This window comes from Carassius auratus, chromosome 30 (assembly GCF_003368295.1).
Source record: "Carassius auratus strain Wakin chromosome 30, ASM336829v1, whole genome shotgun sequence".
NCBI classification, from domain to species: domain Eukaryota; kingdom Metazoa; phylum Chordata; class Actinopteri; order Cypriniformes; family Cyprinidae; genus Carassius; species Carassius auratus.
The window spans coordinates 7,337,378-7,354,967 of NC_039272.1; the positions used below are offsets into that span (position 1 = coordinate 7,337,378).

At 36.5% G+C, this 17,590-nt stretch overlaps 1 long non-coding RNA gene across 5 annotated transcripts in view; it reads left to right on the top strand.

Moving 5' to 3' along the window:
• The first annotated feature begins 392 nt into the window (after positions 1-392).
• LOC113049050 (uncharacterized) overlaps positions 393-17,590 on the top strand; it is a 43,617-nt gene continuing 26,419 nt past the window's right edge. The window contains exons 1-2 of one of the 5 annotated variants that reach the window (XR_003276562.1): positions 394-542; positions 4,784-4,856. This is a non-coding gene — a long non-coding RNA (uncharacterized LOC113049050). The other 4 variants (XR_003276563.1, XR_003276566.1, XR_003276567.1 and 1 more) reach the window with 4 other exon arrangements.

Below are 17,590 nucleotides of genomic sequence, written 5' to 3' on the forward strand. Positions count from 1 at the left end.
ATTTAGCCAGTATCTCTAAACCACACATTGTTCACTAAAAATGGTTAATCGTAGAAACATCGGTACATAATTATTAATGTTATTATTATTAAGGTCAGTATGTATGGGCCTGTCTTCAAATATGCGCAAGGCTTTACCTTTCATGGTTTGTAGCTATGCAGCGTAGAAGCTGGGATAGTCAACAAACACTTAGTTTGACTGAATAAAATATTAAATTATATTCATCATACATTCACACAACCTCTCAGAACACTTTTGTAAAATTGAATCCTGTTTCTTAAAAGATACTATTTTTTTAAAAAAACTGGCCCAATAGATTACACGAATATCTATTGGGTTTGTTCAGCCAATCAGTAGGCTTTTAGGCGCTTTTCTGTCGCGTGCACAGCGGCCAGTCCATATTTGGCACCGGAAGCTGAACATAGCGCATTTTCTTGAGTTTAGAGAGTGTAGAATTTTCGAGATTACTTACCTTTCAACAACGCCAAACCTGCTAAAAACAGTAGAATAAAGCAACGAAACCATAAACAGGAAGAAAACAGGTAAACATCTATACAGCTTTTCGTGTTCTGAGGGAGGTAAGAGCTTCAGAACGGTTAACGGTTGCTTTGCTTCTGCTTTAATATTGTTTGGTCGCCCAAATTGAAGGATTGTGAAAGTAACGTTACAAGTTTAATCTAAGGTTCTTCTGATGAACACACTCTGACACACCTGACCATCCCTCAGATAAAGTTAACAAGCTCTGAGCTGGAGTTTCTTCTTGTCTCCCTTGAAAACAGGCTATGTTTAGCTCCAGAATGTTACTCAAATATTTGAAAGGGCTAGCATTTATTAGTAGACAGGTATTATGGCTAACAGTAGTAACACAGTAGATTTAATGTGTAGGCTACGCGTTATAGCCTAGTCTAAACTAGCGACCTTTATATTTGTGCATTGGTTTATTAATTGCCTTTATCGACAATGTAAAATGTTTTCAGGAAAATGCTAGACCTACGATTATACATTGTAGAAACAGTGAAAGCTGTTGAAGAGACAATTAATCTTTCTGGCCACAAGATGTCACCATTGTTACAGATTTTTGCCTTATTTCATTCCCCCGCTTCTCCGGTGAAACTGAGATTTCTGAACTAATCTCTGTAAAACGTGTTAAACATACAATCATACTGCACAAACTCTACGTATGATACATATTCAAACTCTTTAATTAGACATTAATTGTGTAGGCTATTTGAATTATGTGCCGAATTTGATTTGTTTTTGTTACTGAGTGTATTTTAAGCTGTTTCTGCTTGATCGCATTATTTGCTATTGACCTGCCCTGTACAAATAATGTAACATTTGAATATTTAAAATAGGCCACTTTCATCACATAGATTCTGGGAATCTGTGAATATAATTTTGTAATTCATTTTTCCCCAGATCTGAGAACATCATGAAGTTGTCACATAGGCTATATGTAAATGTGGCTCTTGTGTAAACTCAAACTTTGATGTGGATCATTTACATATATACTATTGTAGCTCTGTATAAAACTAAAATGTAAGTATGTTTGCCTGTGATGATCAAAAAGACACTCACAACAAAGATTATTTCAACGTTTAATCAACATTATTTTCCACTCCTCCAGATGTTGCACAGAAGATATTATCTCTCCTACACTTTACACTTTCACAAGTCTTTTAAAAAAAACATTATACACGAACACAACAAACGAAAAAAAAAATAGAGAAAAAAAAACAGAATCAAAGGTGCACTTGAAATAATTTGTAGTCTAAACTTGAACTGAAAACTGAAATCTTGGATCTGTAATAACGCTAAAATAATTGCGAGACAAATGGACAATTAATAGCTAAATGAAAATGTAAAACGTCATAAATACCATTAATATATGGAACACTGTGAAACTTTTCACAATAAAAAAATAAAATAAATAATAAATAAATAAATAAAAAGCTCGAATGGGCACAGCTATAATCGTTGCAAGAAACTCATGCTGACGGTAGCTTTCTGCTAAGAAATGAGCGAAAAGCAAAACGAAAAAGTTTGTTAGAAGTTAATCTGCTTCTAGTTATTTTGTTTTAATTTATTATTCATTTAATTAATTTGTTATTTATTCATCATCCATTGGATAGTCTTCATGTCATCATCATCGACAAATAGGCTATTAGCTACATTAGTTGCGGATATTTTGGGGAGAATATCGAAATTTAACAGACGAATATTTTTAGACTCAAAATATGATTTCTCGCTTTCTCCCTCTTTCTTTCTTTCTTTCTTTCTTTTTAGCATACATAAATATTTGCTCGTCAATAAGCTTTATAGAAAAGGAGGGCATGCAGGTGTATTTTTGACAAGCATCAAGTGAACATAGTTAACTGTTAAGTTTTTTTTTTTTTTTTTTTGTAACATGGCATTTAAGGTGATTTTTTTTAAATTAAACTATGCGCGTTAATACTACTAGGATATTAATGTATTCTTTAAAGCGATTATCACAGTGTAAAATAATAATAATAATAAATTACAAATCCGTGCAATAAGCATATAACTGCATGATCTTGAGCACGCATCGCGTGTAACCCGCGTATTGGTCAGAAGTGGATTCGACAATGTTTCCTGGCTTTATTAAGGGGTCTGTCTTAAGTAAGAAAGCGTAAAGTAGTCTAGTATAAACGACTTTCCCTCGTGTTTTTACAGTTAACTGCACATAGGCTACTGGATATAATTTGCAACAAGAGCGACAGTTAGCCTAGTCATTACTAATAAATGAGAGATAATTGAGGGTAACAAAAATAAAACGGACTAACAAAGAAATCTACCGTATAGCCAATATGTGGATCTATGTTTTCAAAACTGTTGCTATTATAGTGCGTGTAGTAGCCTATACTACATTTTATTTCCCCAAAACAGAAATGTGTGTAGTCTGTCTAACGTGTCTACAAAAATAAAAAAGGGACACAAGGCTCCTGTATAATTTAAAGATTAGTATTTGGCCTATTTATCTATCAATATTTGATTACAATTTAAACTCGTTGTATCAATCAGTCTGCTTATAAAAATATGACGACAGTCGTAGATTTATATTAATGGAAGCTTTGAGAGAAAAAAATTAATACATAATCAAATAGAATTAACATGATAAATTACATTAAGACAGTATGAATGGTAGCCTATGTTCACGTGGAGTTATCGCTCGTGTCTCCTGATAAATTATTTGTTTCTGCTGGAGAGCGCCACAAAGCATTTCACCGCCAGATGTCGCCACGTGTTTCGGAGACGCATCACGGTGACTCAAATTTCCTTTTCTCACTTCAAATGAATTTCTAGAGAACGAATGGCTGAGGCAATATTTCGAAATGGCTTGAAATACCATTTAGAATACAGTTTATTGTTGTATTTGCTGTCTTACACGTTTAGATGAATTGGCCACAAGGTATGTGTCCAACACGAAAAAAAAAGCCAAGCAGTTGAAAAGGGGGAGGGAAAAACTAAAGTTTATTAACACTATAAAACATTTGTAAATGCCCACCGTTTCATGTAAATTCCCCGTTAATCGAAGAATGTGCACTGCATTATTCGGCACAGCTGAACAATAGAAAGAAAACATGAATGTCTTTGTATTGAATCACCTTGAAATGAGCCTTCCTCCTCTCTCTTATTCCCTCTCCACCCTCTCTGTCATACGTCTAACTCACTTAAACAAAAAGTCTCTCCATATATTTTAGGACCTATTTTATATATATCCTATCTATCAATGATTATGAAAGAACCAAGAGAGATATAATTGAGAGGAGAAACAGAAATAAGCCATAGCCTATGCTCGTTTAGACGCTTTAGACGTTCGGTTTTCTCGTTCTCATAATCTACACGCGTAATTAAAGAGGCTGGAATACAGATGACCATTAAGACAGTTTGTTGCCTATATTTTTCCCTTTACTGTATTTGTTTATATATCGATAATAAGAATCATTATCTTATCAATCTATTAACAGAATATACAGGAACACGTAAATATATATGTGTGTGTATATATATATATATATATATATATATATATATATATATATATATATATATATATATATATATATATATATATAGCTATAGCTATATATATATATATATATATATATATATATATATATATATATATATATATATATATAGCTATAGCTATATATCCTGTTAAAGATACGCAAAAACAATAATAATTTTTTGTTTGTTCTGTCTTGTTTTTGTACGTTTAATCTTAAATAGAGTAGGCTAACGGTTAGGCTGTACAATGACTATAAAATGTGTGAAAGCTTCAGTGAATACAAAAATCCTAAAAATGCCACTTCCTCTCATTAAAACATTTTTTCATGAGCCTCGAAAACATTTTCAAAGTTATTAAGGCACTTTTGGATTAGGTTTTAAGGGTGTCTTCGGGAATTGCATGAATCTCTTTCTCCGCGAAGTCGAAATAAGCCTAAATTTGCACTAACTTTATAGCCTATAGATTAGGTTACTTGGTCCAGAAGACCAGTCAATGGCAAAATGCTTCGAATGTAATGCAGAATAATATAAGAATCTGATGAAAATAAATTAAGATTTGAAGATGGCTAATTCATTCTCCAATTATACAGATAAGAGTTGTATATGGTTTATATTATAATTTGGGACGTTATGGTGATTCATTGCCTGCCGTTATATTTATAAGAGCTGTGGGAAAGTTTGAAGTCCCTTTCTCTATAGGTTTTAAATATGCATAAGTATGGTAATCGCGGTCCTGCTGTGTTGCAAACAGACGCAGCAGATCACACATGTGCTACACAACTTCGGACCGTGAAGTCGTCAAGACGAGGACATGAAGAGTCCAAGTAAGTCCTGTTTTTCTTATTGACGTCTGTTGGTATAAAGAGATATAGCAGGGCTGTCTGAAGTCTAAGGCGGAAAACATGCGAGCATAGGACAGCACGTGTGTTGACCCATTGGGAATCAATCTTTACGCGTGTGCCCGTCTGACCACTTCTATTGGGTGCCAGATCAGTTGAGCAAGGGTTCACAAGATGAAGATCAGACGCTTTACGAGTAGGAACTATGAAGAAGAGATGCCTAAGATTGCGCCTGAGAAGTTCTGGAAAAGAGTCTTGACTCGAAAGTAAACGCAGTTATATTAATAGGAAGTGGATATTAGGCCTAATGATGACTTTAGCGGTAAGTTTTGAGGTCGATGATGTTTGTGTCGATGCCAAGTTCAATGCAATAGATATCGTTCATTCATTTTTTTAAAGCATTTGCCTCATGATTTCAGCTTTTCTTTGTTTAGACTACTAGCAGATTATTTGTTCATGTGGGCTAGACAGCTAAAGAGAACTAAAGATGTGATGCTCATTTAGCCTACTAGGTACCTAATAATTTACAAAATATTATTTTTGTTGTTGTTGTTGTTCTCTAATAATAATGTGTTTATAGCCTACTGCTAAGTACAATTTTGTTTTACTCATTTTGTTCGTATAGACTACTTCAAATTGCATGAAAATATTTTCTGCTTCTAGTAGCTAATTGCAGTTGTAGTATCTTTTAACCGACTATTTCTTTATGAGAGATGCTCTAACTTAATGATATGCTAATGTAACATAATGCGCTCTGTGCCTTTTTGTTTGAGACGCTCAAAAGAAGGAATAGCTAAGTTAAAAAAAAAAAAATATATATATATATATATATATATATATATATATATATATATATATATATATATATATATATATATATATATATATATATATATATATATATACACCTTAAGTATTGTTTAACTTTCTTTAAATGGATTAAAATAAACAATGATGGAGACAATGCTGTAGCGTAACCTATGCAATAAAAATCCGCATCGCGAAGAGCCAAAGGCGCATGAAATAAAATGGAATCGAGAAAACGCAGCCATGCACCGTGAATGCAAAGGAAATTCAAATATACCTTTTAAATATGCATCAATATTAAAAATAATACACTCGCAAGGACCAACTGCGGTGAAGATGTAAGAATGGCGGAGCAGGCGTCTCATTATGCATGATGAGCGACATCCCTGGCAATGAGTCTCCGCTTCTTTGCTGCATATGGTCCAGTTTCACGGTCAAGAAAGGTTCTTCCTTTCAATAAAAAAAAAAAAAAAAAACAGCAACTTACATATTCTTCCGAAAAAGAAACGAGCCACCTCGAAGTCGATGAGGGGAAATTACTCCGACCGCTGAAAGAAAGGCTATGTTGGGGGATTTGCATATTTGATGCGCTAATTTCCCTGATGTATTTAAATATGGCTGCACGTAGCCGATAGGCTTGCTACGTCATCGGACGTGACCTCGTTGTAAAATCTAAACGTGAATTCGTTTTAGTCAAACACAAGTGCTGGCAATAATTGAGAACAGTGAAGGAATAAGAATTAGTTAACACCATTTAGAAACGTTCAGAATCTTACATTTAAGAAATGTATTTTCAAAATCTGAACTTGATCATTAAATAAAGAAAATGCTATTATGACAATAATAATTATTATTGTTATTAGATTAGGCTATGTTATATAAATATGTGTGGTGTGAATAAAGGTTTTGGGGTGGGTCTGACCCCCTTAATTTATCTTTGAAGCCGTTATCATTGAATATCAAAACAAAAGGTCTGGCATCAGATCTCACAAGTGAATATTCTTTGTTACATACCGTATGTGTGTTTCGGAAATAGAAGTAAATCAGTGCGCGTATTCAAATATTATGCTGATCCACAGCAATCTCAGTCGCCAGAGGAGGTAACTATAGCAACGGTTTTCAATATTTTTTATATCATAATCTGATAGGACATTGACAAAACATAATATTATTATTCATTACTTAATTACTAATGTGCATAGCCTATCAAAAGTAAGTTGCACTATATATATATATATATATATATATATATATATATATATATATATATATATATTGGATAGTTGCACTAATTGTAACTATAGATGCGCCAAAAGAGAAATGATTGTGTAGATAGTAGACTGCAAATATTATTGTGTGTATTCATGGCACGATGTAAAAATTTAACAGCCTGAGGCCCTATTCTGAGCTTGCGTGCGCGCACTCGAGCGTGAGGTTATGGTGAGTTTAAATAGGACCAATTTCACTTTTCTCTTTTATTGTTTATTTTTCTTTTCTTCACGAGCTATTACAAATCAGTGTGTAAGTTTTCCGTGAGCTGATGATGTCCTCTCAGTGTCAGATGGCCATTTCGTTCCGTCAGTCAAAATGTGTTGGGCAGAAGCGCTCGGAGCAAATTCATTACCGCAGTCAATCCGTAACCTGGTCTGGGAACTTGAGGCTAGTCCACGCCAATAGAGGAACAATGCCGCCTCAGTTCAAGTCCAACAAAAGACCTGGCGAACTTGTTTGAATTTCAGAGCACGTCCTTTCTTTCACAGAGAGGACTGCCCCTCCCGAAAACCCTTCATGAAAAAAAAAAGAAAAAAAAAAGAAAAAATAATGGGGGGGGGGTGAGCATGCCGACCTTCTCTGCTCAACAGTGCACTTTTCTATTTGGTGCTGCAGACAAATAGGTTATGGGAAACTTCTCAACCCCTCCTCTCCCTCTCCCCTTCTCACTGGCTCTCGCTGATACGGTGGCTGTCGTTCTCGTGCGCTTGGACTGTGCTCTAAAGAGAATCAGAGCCGCTGAGGCACGCGTAATGAACTGCGTATTAGCGGCAATTTTAAACCGAAAGCAGCCCGTGCACGCCGGCTTCATACTTCAGCAGGAGTTGCATCTGGTCACGTCGACTTCGGCATAATTATAAAAAATCTTTGCTCAAGTGAGTACATCTGGAAACACTTCTCTTTTTTTCCTGTCTTTTCTCTCTCTCTTTTTTTGTCCATTAATAATACAATGCTATAAGTTGCATTACAGATTTTGACGAAAGAAATTTAACTACATTAGAGTTTTTGTAGAACAGTGTCATAGATATTAACATACTTTGGACTGATCTAACACAAAGCACTTGTCTCAAGGCCAGAAGTCTCATGCAGTGATAATACAAGGTGACAAAGTCTCACAATTTATACGCAAGGGAATTTAATTTAGCATTTTGGAACAGAAGTATTCTTGTTGTGCTGCTTAGACAGTAATTTTGATTGGAGGCCATGCATCAAACACACTTTTATTTTTTTTAACACACATTTCTGTGAGATGTTATGTGAGTTGTAATTGATTATAATCAATAAGCATAGCTTCATGTGGACATTTGAGTCAAATGTCTTAATCGCTCTCATTGAGGCAGACGTTTTACAACTTAAAGAGACCTATACCTATTCTTTCCATTATTTGTGTATGTTACTGTACAGGCCTGCAGAAAACCTTGTGTACTGACATCTGTTTGTGACGTTTCAGGTGGTCTATACAGTTAATGATATAGTGTAAATGAATTTAAGACACATTGTACACGATGAGTGATATAAATAGTTTTATTGAGAATGTTTTTCAACTTTTCGATCACACGCATACACACAGACAGAGAGGGAGAGAGAAAGAGTAGTGCTGTGTTGACTCCCAAATTCTGAAACCCACACAGATGCTGGAGAGTCAGCATCACGTTTTGATTGATAGGTTTGTTATCCACTTACTGTATTCAATTACTGTTCTCACGGAACAGAAAGTAGGCATGAGTATGTAATCCATTTAAAAATAAGATTCTGATAACACCTCACTCTGTCTAGAGAGCAGCTGCTACATACCTTTGCGTGTTGACTGTTAGTGTCAGAGGGGAACAATCGCAAGATTCCTCTTGTCGCCGGCGAGCATTTCCTTGTATTCAGTTACACTAAAAACCAAAATCCTCGTGAGCGAGAGTGATTGGCGTTGCCTTTCAAATATTTCCATCAAGTATAGTCGCCTTTGAAAATGCGTTATGCGTAAGGATCGCCGCTTCAACCTGCGCGAGGGATGCTAACGCGCTCTGGAGATTTCTAATGACATCATCATCATCATCCCCACCTTCATCATGACCTTGCACTCCTGTGGTCCGAGACCTTTGACCTTTTCTAGCTGGTCCATATTTTGGTACTGGAAGCCCGTCCCCCCGCTTACCCCCTCCGCCCCCCACTCCTCGAGATGTGGCCCTGTTCCCTCTCTCAGACCGCTGGCAGCAGCAACACAATCCTCCTCTCGTCTCTCTCATAGCAGCTCTCAGGGATCCGTGGCATTACCGATCTCCTCCGTGCACGGACAACCTGCCACCACTCGGCTAAAAATAAGAGCCAGATCTCTCCATTCAGTGGCGAAACAAACGCGACGTTATTTCCGTGTGCACTTTTTTCCCTCTGGAATCGGATTTCTCTTTTGTATAATATCGCTGTTGGTTCCGTGGGATATCTATCGATGCTGCCACGATTTAATAGAGCCAAAGGAGCCTTTTGTGAGATCGGGAGGTAATTTGCAATGCAAATGATGGCCTGTGTGAGGATGACTGCTTCTTATCCGACAGGCTCCAACTCTCATATTGTTTTAACGTTAACTTCTCCGATGTCAAATGGATTATAGCTTCCGTTTTGATTCTCAGTTCCCTGTGAAGAAACTGTCATATATTTTTGTTGCGAGCATACCTACTTTTAAGAACTACCAATGACAATTGTGAAGTCCCGTGCCTATTTTTTGTTGTTTTAGCAACTTCTTCACTTGGATTTATTCTTGCACACCAGACACGGAGGTATCCGGGGATTACTGTTGTGGAATTGGAAGCGAGTTGTTATCTTTGGTTATCTAGCTGTATGAGTATGTTGCACTTCATAAAGCTAGATAACCGAAAGTAAAAACTGCCTCCTGGCTCATCGAAAACTCTGGATGCCTCAAGACACGAAGATACATGAACAAAAATGCATTATAGGCTATGTCAGTCGTTTTGAGAATTGTTGGCTAGACACATTGTCAAACAAGAATTTGGGTGTTAATTATTTGTTTATTTAGGTTTCATTTTATGTTATGTTGCTGTGAAAAGTATGCATTTCTTAATGCTTGCGCCCCAAAAAAAAAAAAAAAAGTAGGCTAAACGTTAACACAAGCAAACAAAAGAGTCAGCTTCGTTTTTCCCTGAGGAAATGTTGTTTTAAATATTGTTTAGTGGCGTAATAAATTAATAGACTATCAGAGATTAATTTAATAATACTCGAGTTTGTATGCTCTCACCAATTTACTGAAAATTGACACGTGAAGAGAGAGGAACCCACGTGCTCACTATTTATTTCAGCTCGGTCGCCTTTGGCCAGGAAACGGCGCTGGCATCCCAAACAGAAATAATTAGGACATATAGAGAGAGCTGACAAAAATGAAAAGGGGTGGGCACATGGGGAGCGAGGGGGTCGGTCCTCCTTAATTGATTCCGTTAAACGGAGCGCAGTAGATGTGAACGACTGGACGCTCCCATTCCCACGCTCGAGGGCAAGTGGTAATGCCACGGCCCTATCCAGAATATGACAGACAGCGCCGGCGGGCTGGGGGGGCTGGGGGCGACATGGGTCATGAAAAGATGTCAAGTGCACCCGACTCATCTGCATCCCTTTAGAAAGTGGCGACCGTTCCCAGCCTCAGCAGACGCGGGCCCCAAAGCAGGAACAGTAGCCTAACGGCTGTGAATATATCACTGGCATGATAGCTATATAACGTGCTGCTGCTACTACCGAGGTGAAATGTTTGGAAGTGTGGGAATAAGGCGTGTGTTTGTAAAATAAGTGGTGTCTTGAGCTTGAAGTTTTGAAGCAGCTTTGCTGCAGCTCTGCCTTAGAACGCGTTGAAACATGACATCACCACTATTGTCCTCCAACGCGCTTGCATTTGAACTTGACAAGTATCATTTTTTTATTTATTTTTTTCGTCTGGCTTAATGACCTCTCATTATACCGTATTTATTCTTTGCAGTAGACTTTAGGTCTACTCTATTATGAATTTATTCTGTGTATTTTTTTTAAATAAATATAATATTTTAGAGGCCAAGGCAAGTTAGTTGCAGATTAAAATAGACATTTTTATATGCGGAGTAAACCTTAACACATATTATGTCTTAAACAATTTACCTTTCAGTAACAATATCAAGGAACTAAACACTTGCACAGTGCAATTGTGATTTTATTAAAAATGTTAGTCTATGAAATAGTATTATAGCTTTAAATACATTTTTAAACTAAATAATTATTTTAACATCTAGCCAACAGAATTTCCAAATTAAATAAATGCATTACAGTATGTTGCTATTATTATTGTTGTATTTTTAGTAGTTGCTGTTGTTTCAAAATTATGATGCATTGAAATGTGTGTGTGTGTGTGTGTGTGTGTATATATAATATATATATATATATATATATATATATATATATATATATATATATATATATATATATATATATATATATATATATATATATATATATATATATATATATATAGCTTTGTTTAAATGCCAAAACTAATGCAGTTTTATCCCAGGCTCTTTTCTGTGAATGCCTGTAATAGTAGGTCCTCGTGTGTTGTCAAGAAGAAGGGAAGGAACATGATATTGTCAGGCGATTACCAGAATCTACTGTGAAAAGACATTGACACCTTGCCTTTTGAGTTCAAGACAACAATGGTGTTAACAACAAAAACCTGCTTTTCTACTTACATCATTCTAAATTAATTTGAAATCATTTATTTAATTTTTTTTGCATCACAAAAAACCGTACACCTTGTTTAATAATTCATCTTTAATAATTCCTCTTATGATAATATACATGTCCTCTCGTTTTACCCAGCACTTGCTTTGTATGCACCAGCTCTTGACAGTCAATCTATTCAAAATGTCCGCATTGCAATTTAATGTGTACTGTTGAAAGGTTATATGTAGTGTTGAATGTTTGCAAATCATTTTTGAGATCACTTCTTTCATTACTGCAAAACCACATGCTTTGAGTGATAGAAATGGGTCATGTTTTTTCAAGAAAATCTGTGATACTATAGAGAAGGCAGTACTGCATGCTATAAGCCAGAGCTTTGACTTCTAACATATAAAACACATATTTAATATTTAATGTATTGTTGTTGTTGTTTTTTTTGTTGTTGAGGATTTACACCTTCTAAGTGATATCTTAATATAAACTCTGTTTTGGAGGTTGTTATGGAAATAGCAAAGACGCGTAAGTGTACTCATTCTGAGCTTCAACTAAATATTCAGCATGTGTACATGATTTAGGACCTAGATTGAGGTGAACTCCAAGGTTCCTTTTGAATATGAATTTTTATGTAGTAGGCTGGCTGGCTGCCTGCAGCTCTATGAATGAGCCGTTTTGCTATTGTGTGTGTGTGTGTGTGTGTCTTAGACAGTTCAGGCAGGTATTGCTGTCTTGTAATTGGCTGAATACTATAACCATAGCGACCATGGCAGCTTATCAGTATTCATTGGGCAGGCAATCTTCATATTTTTGGCTACTCCACATCCTCCACCTGTTCTCAGTCACAATCCCTTCATAGCGCTTCTGCACAGTTTACACAGACTTTATTGCTGTGCTCATCTCATTCAGTTGTTAGCATTTGGGCAACTGACATTGTCATTTGTGTTTATTCCCTTAAATATATTTAGTTTACCTCTAATTTTAAATATATTTAATTGATGGATGCTTGGCCTGTTTAGTTTTTAAATTATGTCCTTGGATCCATGCTTAGTCAATTGTTAAAAGGCTATGCTTTCTTCACTTTTTATGAAAATGCATTATATATATATATATATATATATATATATATATATAAATATAATATATATATATAATATATATATATATATAATATTATTTTTTGTGTGTGTGTAAGGTTAAAGCCAGATTTTGTTTGCTTGTTTTAGCAATGTTTGTGGTTACACTATAAATTCAAAAAGGCAGAAAGTATTCTGTACCTGTCAGATTTGTTTAACCAGATTTCATATATTTTTATGTCTCATTTTATGATGAGGAAGCTTACAGTTAATAATAATATTATTAATAATAATAAAAATGCATTTTATTTGTAATGTTTCTTTTCTGAAACACAAAGTGCTACAACACCATAAAATAATAACAATACAGTTATAACAAAGTACACTCAATTACAATAAACATCTTTAAATAGAGGAGTCTTTAAAGACCTTTTTAAAACAGTCCAGTGTTGGAGAGTGTCTAATCACTCAAGGAAGAGCATTCCACAGATGTGGAGCAGAAACCGAAAAGGGTTAAGATCAGAGAAGTCACATAATGTTTAGGTTTACTTTCAGGTTGTATGTCCCACAATTCAAATTTTAGCTAGGTGCATAAAGTGGCATCACTTGCAACATATTGATACTTTTTACAGTGTTGTGATAAGTTCATGTTCTCTCACTCTCTCTCTTTATCTCATCCATATCCCACTGATTTCATAAGAAGCAATTCTAGATTCAGGAAGCTTACATGAATGTGTAAGTTAACTCCCTACAATCTAACTGAAAAAAGTGCCATAGAATGTGCTGTGATGTTAAACAAGCAGGTACATGTTGGCACAGAGCATCCTGTAGACCCGCCCCTTCTCAACCAGGTCACATGTACAGTGTTGTTCCCACTGGTTGGTGTCGCTGTGGCAACAAGAGGTGATCTCACATGCGTATGATGGCTATGTGCAAAAGCAGGACAGGTTCCACATATGTGTGTGTGTGTGTGTGTGTTAGTAAGTGGAAGATTCTCTATGCATGTATGTACGTACTTGTGTAGGTGTGGATCTGTAAGCGTATTAAGAAGCCACTTAAATGTATCTGTGCATGTTTTCAGTCAGATTTGTCATGGTTATGTGTATAATTGTGTGTTCCAGTGTGTATTCAGCATCAATCTGGTATCTCACGCTCAAATCTTGATTTATCAGTGTCAATGCACAACTCATTGACATCTCAAAGAAGCAGACAGGTCTAGTGCCAAAATGTTCAAATAGAACAACCCTGCAATATGATTCATGGAGCAAATGAACCTCAGTGTCAAGATTTAGAAGCAGTACAGTGATTGCAAAAAAAGTCAAAATATGTTCCTTTAATATGATGTATTACCCTTAGTAACATGAGGAAATTCTCACAAATTGCAATGGGTAAAATGTCACAGTTCAGTCCTGCATAGTTCAATCTTGACCTGAACACTTCAAAATCAGTTCAGTAAGTTTTTTTTTTTTAAATGCCTTAATTATTGATTTGATTTATTGTGTAATGCTACTGTTGATTTTGTAAAAAAAAAAAAAAAAATCTGTCATTGTGTATTATACAGTATTGTATATATTTTTGCAATGTATATAATTGGTATTATTACATCGCATGACATAATGACAAGATTGAATAACATTGTTTTTACTCTAAGTCAAAAGCAATCTGTGCAATAACAGCGTTGTGACACCGTATGTGTTAGTGGCGTTAACCGCAGCTGTGTGTCTGAGCTTTTCTGTTGTCTGCTCAATTTAGATTATGCAAATTATCAGAGCTACGAATAAGTCAATTTGTCTCAAAAACCCCTCAAAACCCAAATCAGTTGAGTGATGCATATCATGCCAATGAAAAGCTTGACAGTATTATTTCCCCCCAAAAAATCTAATTTAAAGCTTACGTTGTTCATAAATTACAACAAAATAATTTTTTTCTTCATCAAAATCATTTTTTTTTTAAATCTGTTTGAAGGAACCCATTTTTAAAAAATTCAGGAGTGAATATTGCAGTTCAAATATGGCTATATAGCGAGTTTGGTTGCTGATCATAATAATCAGTTCAGGTGAAATCAATGTTATTAGGGTTGAGCCACTCATTTCTTTGAAAATGAGTAGAGATTCCTTTTTGTGTCTCAAAAAAGAATGATGGGTTACAGTCTAAAGGCAGCATTTGTCATATGTCAGAAATGATGCACAGTGAATTGATGCACGTTAGCATACTTCCATTTGAATCACTCGATTCTATGCAAATTTAATGCATGCGGACTCATGCATATATGCGGAAGCTCCAGACTCTCAGCTTAATATGCTTATTAGTGTGACGTGGGAATTAAAAATTTATCATGCAGGTGGGGTAGGCGAAGGGTGCCCCACAATATTCCTAGAATCGCATTGCAGACTCTGGGTAGGGAGGAGGTGGGCTGGGCTCCGTCAGCGCAGTAGCATTTCCTTCAAGGTGCCACCATCTTAAAGAATTTAGCAGTGGTGAGCATGCGAAAAGGATAGACCTAAAATGTCCGCTGGCACGCGCTTGATTACAAAGCCCTCCTCGCATGTTCCAATACGGCGCCACCGTGTTCGCATAATCACGCTCACCAATTATGAAATTAGCTGGCGTCTCTTGCACTGTGCATGTCAAGGAACCCATTTGCATGCATAAACCCGCCCCACTATTGTCAGCTACATATGCGAATTGCTTGTGGCAAGCCTTGTATTTATCCAGCACAACTCATGCGCCATATTCCAACACAGCATGGAATCCTCTGCATTTCTCCCACTTTGTATTCATCTTTAGCCGTGTGCGATTAGGAAATTCTAAATGAATATTGATTTGCTCTACGTGGAATTGTGGCCCCTTGGCTAAGGCTAAAAAGAAGGCCAGATTCTTTTACGTTTAATGTGTTTTGACATGTTTCAAGATAATTGTGTTGAATGTGATTACATTTAATAACCATCTTGATTATCACGAAAAGGTCAAAAATTAATTTAAAATGATGTCCCTTTGACAGAGATGATCAAATTAACATAAAAATACCCTTTTGGCGAATTAAACAAACATTTCAACGGAAATACTGTCGTAACATCTGCGCAGCAGTGTTGTGCCTGGTTGCTCGCTGTATTTAGAAGGAGTCACTCAGAGGAATTGCTATTCCTCACTCAGGCTCCACTCCATTCCACTGTCTTAATTATTTCAAAGGTGGCTGTCTGGAATGGAACTCGCTGTATGACACTTCCATTTGCATTACCTTTCATCTCCGCTCGTCCTCTTGGCACTACCAAGGCAGGAGTGCTAGAAATGACTCTTAATGCTTACCTCCTCCTTGTTTATCACCCCCATACAGATGCACAAAAACATATAGAAGGCTCGAATGATGATACATGCGCATTAATCTTGCAAATTTATACTAAAACTGTAATTAGAAGCTTATATTGGTTTACTCGTTGAACACAGAGCTTCTTGTTAATGGTGATCAGCCATCCGCCAGTGTAGGATAAATTCTAGCAGATCGCTAATTTTAAACACATTCTCGTGTTGAAATGTGCTACATGCGTCTATCTTCTGGACTGACATCGGCTGTCATAGAGTGATGGGCTTCCTTTGAATTCAATGTAGAGGAAAGCTTCAAAAAGACATGATATTATAGTGCAGAGTGGCAGTGAGGCATTCTCATGGAGAACGGACAGTTACATGAATCACACGGCCATGGTCCTGTGTCATCCTGGTTCGGACAGAGTTACTGAATGACTTTCTACAGATGGTGACCAGCAGGGAAGGTGTAATGAGGTGGCATCGGTGGAGATCCGTGATCCATGTGTGTGCATTTGTTGCTGTCAGTTACGTATTTGTGCATGTGTAGATTATACTCCCCCACACACATTTGTTGCAAGTATCGGGCGCACCTTTATCTGAACAGATTGCTCCGAGACGATAGGTCTGTGCAAATGTCCTCTTGAGCCTGTCGTGTAGACTGCCGTCACCCGTTATCTGAGAAGTGTTAATTAACGTGAAAGTGGGCGACAGAGGTGTCAGCAAAACTCCCTCCTTCTTGCAACCACCCACCCAAACACACACACACACACACACACACACACACACACTTATACCTGATGTGTGCAACCTACCTCCACCTCAGCACCCCAATACAACCCCCCTGCAACCAGACCTCCGTTATGAGGGCCGGCTGAATATAATTAAATTCCTGCATGTTTTAGACTGTCAGTGGTTAATGGGAGGAAACGAGAGTATCTCCTGCACTAAACGTGTTGAGAAAGGAGATAAGAAAGCATAAAGGTTGGTGGCGTAGATGAAAAGGACAACAATATAGACAATAGGCAACAATCATTCACATAGTCAGTCGTTTTGTGCCACATGGCTACACAAAGCATTATCCACAGCTGGACTGATGTTTTTTGGTTCAACTGAAATTGAAAAGGCGCTGTTTCCACCTGGTATTAAGATGCATTTTCATTGATCCGATCACAAGTGGTCAGCGAACACGCATACTGTTCCACCTGGTATTAAAATGCATTTCAAATGTATCTCCTGTGACTATTTCTTTCTGGATTTGCTCGAGACATTCTGTATGTATAGTGTTGACTAAACAAAACCTAGAAAACAAATTGAAAGCATAAAGAACGCAGCTAAAATTTTTGGTCACAATCTGTGTGTTTTTGAACAGAATTGATCATCCTGGTGTATTTTCTCACAACATGTCCCATGTATTAGATTAGTGGGCGGTCTTTTTTGGCTATTCAAACATATTCATAATCTTCAATACAAAAGCAATCTAGTTAAGAGTTGAGTACCTCTGGAAGTGGGCAAAAGTGGACAAGTTTATAACATGTTAGACCCTGCTTACAATTCTATTTAGCATCA